This window comes from Rhea americana, unplaced genomic scaffold, assembly GCF_003343005.1.
Source record: "Rhea americana isolate MKP2758 unplaced genomic scaffold, rheAme1 scaffold_6, whole genome shotgun sequence".
Taxonomy (NCBI): domain Eukaryota; kingdom Metazoa; phylum Chordata; class Aves; order Rheiformes; family Rheidae; genus Rhea; species Rhea americana.
In genome coordinates this window covers 3027023-3033346 of record NW_028186756.1, presented here as the reverse complement: position 1 = coordinate 3033346, position 6324 = coordinate 3027023, and the positions used below count along the sequence as shown (strand labels likewise).

General features: G+C 34.8%; 1 protein-coding gene across 1 annotated transcript in view; it reads left to right on the top strand.

Annotated features, from left to right (window-relative positions):
* The first annotated feature begins 242 nt into the window (after positions 1–242).
* XIAP (X-linked inhibitor of apoptosis) overlaps positions 243–6324 on the top strand; it is a 22506-nt gene continuing 16424 nt past the window's right edge. Inside the window, exon 1 of the mRNA XM_085319808.1 lies at positions 243–375. The gene's annotated coding sequence lies outside the window, so the exon portion shown is untranslated. The remainder of the gene's footprint in view (positions 376–6324) is intronic.

The window sequence follows — 6324 nt, the reverse complement described above, 5'->3', positions numbered from 1 at the left end:
TTTTAAAGTTAAGGTATGAATATGGACTTCATTTCAGGCATCTGTGTGCCCATGATAGTTATTCAGCATGTCTGTTGCTGTCCTTCTTTCAATGTAAGAAAGAGACAGCTCTAGGGAGATGAAGAGTTTCAGGAAATACCGTTCATAATCTAATGCAGAATTCCCTGGAAGGGAGAAGAAAAGGCTGAAACATTGGATCTTACTCTGTCTGCTGTTGCACTCTCCCATGTGCTCTCTCCCCTTYAGAAATAAACGAATTTTTGAACATCAGAGGAAAAAAAAGTTGTGCATGAAAGTGGAAGGCATGTTAAGACTGCAGAAGACATGTCACAAAATTTGGATTGGATTGTCCTTCAGGAGCTGGAAGAGTTGTTGGTAATAATTCATAACAGCTGTAACTGCCACAGAATATTTCTTCTTGCCTTTTCTATCCTTGCTTAGCTGTCAAGCTGATACCAACAAGACCTTTAGCATCCTGTAAGTAGCTGTACTTTTGAGTGAGTGAGGAAGGGACAGTAGCCCGTTTCACGGAGGGAGAGTCTTCATATATAATTTGGGGAGCATTTCTTTTTTTTTTTTTTCTTTTTTGAAATGGAAATTGTAATACGCTAAGTATACAACTGAGAATTGTTACAGGAGAACCTGTCTGCCTCCCATGTTAACTTGGGACTTTAAGACTATCCAAAATCTTCTTTACTAGAGAGCAGCTTCTATTTAAAATTTGTTTAATGGGATCTTGCTGTTTAAATCGCAAAACAAATCTCAGTAGTGAATGATGTCACTCCAGTTATATAAAATGTATAATGAAGCTGCACATATCTTGCAGTTTGCTGTCCCTCTTCTGTGTTCTGAAGAGTTTCTGTTAAATAGAAAAGCAGGCTAGGTCTTACCAACAAATGCAATTTTCATTTATCACTTCTGATACAATATTGTCATTAGAATTAATCCCCAAGTCATCCAAATTTCCTGATAGGTTTCAAATTAAAGTATAGAAGGTAGTTGAAGAGATTTTAAAGTTGAATTTACAAGATGAGTTCTGTGTGTCTGTACATATACAATRAAAAATTACACACACAAATATACCACATATATTAGCGGAGAAGCACTCATGATAGTGATGTGAGAAAGTATTACAATGCTACTTCTCTGTCAGGCTACCATTAAACTAATGTAAATGATGAACTAACTGGCATTGTGCTCGCATAGTCTGAAGTATTAGCTGTGACAGAACTGAGAAGCTGTAAGAATGGATAATGCAGTATGTCATAGGCTCTGTGTGATTTCATAGCTTTAACTTTCTGTTTCTTTTAGAATCCAGAAAACTCAGTATTTTTCCTGTAGCATTGATTGCTTTGCTATAGCTAAATCCCATTTCATTACATCTTCTTGATGAAAGCTGCCTTTTCTCCATTTTTTTCCTTCAGTGCAAAGCTTAAGTCATTTGTAAGCAAACAGTAAAAGGATGGGAGCTAGAGCACAGCTCATCATCAAGAAAGAAGATGCAGCCCAATGCACTGCAGTTCCTGCTAGCTATTTTTCAGCATTAACTGTTCTACTTAATGCACTCCCGTTAAATGATTATTTTTTGTTTCTTAACAAAAAGAGCAGTAACCTCAATTTTCAGAGGTTATGTTTCTGTCGTGATAAACATTATAATCACAGAACTATRCTTCTTTAATTCAGTTATATTTATATGTAGCTCATCCACTTTTTAATTGATGCAAGTAGCTTATAATATCTACTTTCACATGGGTAGGAGCTGCATAGCTTGCTTGTTTACATTGTTTTGTTGTAGGTCAGCTGCTTGTATCCTTTTCATTAATKAATTTCATGGTAGCTTTACAAAGAACTGCAGTCTTTCTAATATATTTTGAAAACTGCTAACATTGATGACGTTAAGTTACAGTAGCGTAATTAAAAAGAAACCAGCCCCCAAAACATATRTATTGGTAGGCTTTTGTGGATGGATGGAATTAAGCTTCAAATTGTGTTAAAAACAGCTTCTATGCTGTTTTCTATTGAAGGAGAAGGTTCAGGAAGTTTAATCACGGCTTCTTTGAGGAAGAATTYGAAGCTAACTCAAATTCCCATTAACAATACAGTAGAGAGTGAGTTAAATATTCAAAAGTAAAACATAAAGGATTTTAATTCAAATGAGTCTGAGTTTTTACTTCTAAAACATAACTGTACAGTACAAAAATGGAGAATTGTTTGAAAAWTTTTGGTATCTTTGTTTTCTCTTTGGACAATAGTTCTGTTACATTACAGTATTTGAAATGTATTTTCATCATAAGCAGTGTAAGTTATTGGTAGGGAAGGTGGAAACAGGATGGAAAAACTGATGGGCTGATTTTTCCAAAGTGGGGGAAAAAACCCAGAAATATTAAAATTATTCTTTCCATATGATTCACCTAAAAACAATACTTATATTGTTAAGCATGAATAGTAAAATTCAAGTCGATTTCTAGTTAATAATTGATGGCTAAATCATAGACCTCTATATGATCTGCCAGAATACAGTGCATTAGAGTCCTATTTATGCCACCAATAAAACCTTCATCCCAATGGAACTGTCGGACAAATTTGAGACTGTCAGGATTGCTCCTCCTTTTTTGTTTTTTTTATTTTGATCTATGGTAATTTGAAATCGTGTGCCCTTGGTGCTAGCAATTATTCTGTCTCCTGCTCTTCACTTTTCCCCTTTAGTCTCTCTTTTCATCCCTTCCTAAGTAGGCCTGAGGTTTTGGTTTTGATGGATTTTTTTTTCTCTATTTTTAGGTACTGTCATCTGTAGGCAGTTAATTTCTGTGGCAGCAATTGTCATATCTGAACTTCTGCTTTAGAAAGGTTTTTTCATGCCCTAATTAAAATGCCAACATCTCTCCCATATTTTACTGTATCCTAGACCCTAGCAAGGTGCTATAGGGTTAAAATAGTTTTTCCCTAGACCTTCGTTTACTCCTCTTCCTTGGTAACTTTGGATAACACGTTAAGGACTGTAACTGGACACGTCTGATCTTTGACTTCCTACATCTCTGTAGGACCTCATCTTATGCTTCATCTAGGTCATGCTGTTTTGTTTTTTTTTTTTCTATAGCAGCTGATCTTTACTCTTTCCTCCTCATGCATGTAGATAAAAATTCTTCTCAATACATTTATTTTGCAAGTTGACAAGTGCAGAAAGTTTTCTTTGCCTTTGGCAGGTAGAAATTTGTCCCACTTCTATCTACTCAGAGCATTGCCGTGAATCCATTCTTCACTTATKTTGCTTTACCTCATACCCATATAATTTCTTCCTGAATGAAAAATGTTTCATGAAAGTTAGTCTGAAATATTGGCCTGATTATATTTATTTCTAAGATTCATGGAGAGAGTGTAAAAATCCTTGTGACTAATGTCAAGTATTAGGAGGAGCTAATAATCTTTTGTAACCTTGAGCAGCTGACTGACCTGTTACAGCATTAAACCTTGATGGGAAGCTAAGTAGGGCCTGTCTGAAAAGCAGACAAAGCTGTGGTAGACTGATTTTCCCCAGAAAATAAAAGTCATGTTGTTGATATGTTTATGTAAGATTTGGCGCTGAATCAGAGGACTTTGTGTAACTGTATAGTCATTTTATAAAGTAAAGCACTCTCTCCAAACAAAATACTTTTCTAAATAGCTGTTGATACTTTAAATGTGAATATGCTAAGGTTTGTAAACACTGTTTAAATAAATCCTGTTTCCTGTGTTAGTAAACCGTATAAATATATGTTCAGTTGGTAACACGTGTCCTCCTTGATCTAATTGCAGTTGAGCAGGCGCAAAGTGAACTTCAGTGAAGTGACATATGCATAATCAGTGTGTCAGCTGGTACAGTATGTTCTAGTTGGTGTTTACTTGCTGCACCACTCTCACATTTCAAAATCAAGTCAACAATAAACACTAACATTGGCTCTCATAGTGAGCATGCCAAGCAGTAGCAGCTCCCTGCTTAATGTACCCTTTGGTCAGGAACATGAGGTGGTGCAAGTACATATCGGACTTGAAGGTTACTGCTCTGCTTGTTGTGGGGCAAAGGAGAAGAACTAAAAATAACTCCTTATAATGCCAATCTGATTTAGGAATAAGAGTGGAAATAATCATGTCTAATAAAATATACCCGAGAGAAAAAAAAAAAAAAAAAAAAACAGGTCTTTCACTTTGAAGCATATTAATTCTTGGTAACGTGATGATATTACGTTTTTACATAAAATCATACCTGCTAGTATTTTTAAATCTCAGTTGCAAGTGTTTTGCTTGCAAAAACACAGTTYACGTTCTTTTACATTTTGAGCAGGTTCTTAAATGCCTTTTTTTTTTTGCTTAAAATATTTGTGTTTATTTTTTTTTTCTGTTGAAACTTGAATCAGTTGGCTCTAAATGGATATTTTAGCTTGAAAGTGGGAGGTGTCTTGTGGAAAAAAACTTAAGATATTTAAAAGCGGGATTAAACTTGACTCAGCTTCTGGAAGTGTATCAGGCTTAAATAGGCTTTGTTTACTCACTGCGTTATATAAGAAGATATCTAGTGCTTCAATAATAGTGGGGAAAGAAAACCTCCTAAGTAGTAAAAGTGAAGACTAGTTTTAAAATTTATGACCTTCTATTTTTAATCAGTATGAGATTTAATTAAATCTTAATGTAGAAAAGCTTAAGTAAATTTATATGTGTAAAGTCTACTCCCTGAACTGGCTTGGTACTGGTTTCTGTTCTGAAGACTTGTCACATGTTAATTGGCTGCTTGCTATCTTTAATTTCTGTTTCTCAGCAATGAACTGTTGCAAATTGATCTAACTTTAGTTATTTTTCTTCTGCAGTTATTGTTTGTCTGAGTGCTGTTATGATGCAAGTTTTTTTTAATTATTATTCCAACAAATTTGTAAGGTGAATGTTCAAATACCTGTATGGAAATACTATTACTAAGCAACTGTCTGTTTTTAATCTTAAACTTTGAAGGGTTGCTTTTAACAGAGGTTTGAAATAGAAATAATTAAACCTAATGTTGTATTCAAAGCAGATGCTTATACAAATTGTGTGGCTTGATGCTTAACTTAATGTTAAACTATGCATGGCTTTTTCTCTCAGATAAAACAATACTGAGAGGTGTAAAATGGTTATGTTAGAGGGGATGCCGTAATGAACRGGCTTCACGATTTGAATGGAGCGTAGTACAGGCTGGCTGATACCTGCAAGGGATTGTCCTGCTTCTGTCACTGCAGTATTGAGGCGTGTGTTAGAGGGGCTTCTGGAGTGATGACTGAATCCTTTTGCTCCAGAAGGTCAGGATTATATAATGTAGTTGACGTAATTTAAAATAGATATTTCAGGTTAAAGAATTGATTGTGGTGGTTGGACCTTTTAACAGTAGTAATCATTGATGTTTTGCTGTGTGCTTTTCAGGTTATTTTGATTGTGAGGRTCGAGGCAGGTTGCATAGCTCTAGAGAATCTAAATGTGGCAGACAAGTATCTTAATTATCCTCATGTTGAGGACATGCTTTTCTATATACCGTGTTAACAGAAGGAATAAGGTCTTGATAGTGCGGTAGAAAAGTAATACTTTTTGAAAAAATAAATATGTTCGTCTCAATGTTCTGAGTGATGAATTGTTGATTACAAACCCTTTATCAGTGTTTATCTGCAGTCATATTTTTCCTCAATTGTTAAAACTGTTTTAATATAGAACACAGGTTTTGTCCGCTTTAGATACTGCTACAGTTTGTGGTTAGGGGTTCTGTAGTTTCTGTTGCAGCTGAGAGTAGTATAGAATACTAGGTAGTTCTGCTGGCTTATTTTCATCTGGCACTAACAGTTAATTAAAATGAATCACAATTAGCTGAAATGATAAAACTGAAAAAGGACATGTCAGTTAATTGAATATAATTTCCACCCTAATATTTTGGTTCAATCTTTGATCTTCTTCCTTCCCTGCTGTATCTCTCTGTTGTTGCTTAAGTGTGTCCTACTCAATTCCTTAGTGTCATTAAAACACACACATCTTTCCAACAAATTCCAAGGGGATGAACAAAGTAACTCGAATAGAGCAAATACAAATTGATTTATGTAGTAGTTTAGATTTCATGACATTATTTCTGCTAGTCAAGTTGGTCATATATAAACAGTACCACCTATGTGATATTTAGAGTTCTTCTGCCCATATTTTCAAGATGAGAAATTATTTCAGAGGAAAAAGAGAAAATGTACAACTAAACATACATTTATAGGCACTCTGAAAATCAGCCTGTTCTAAAAGTGGAATAGTTGGAATGAAATTCTCTAAAAAGTAGATGCACAGCAATTACTT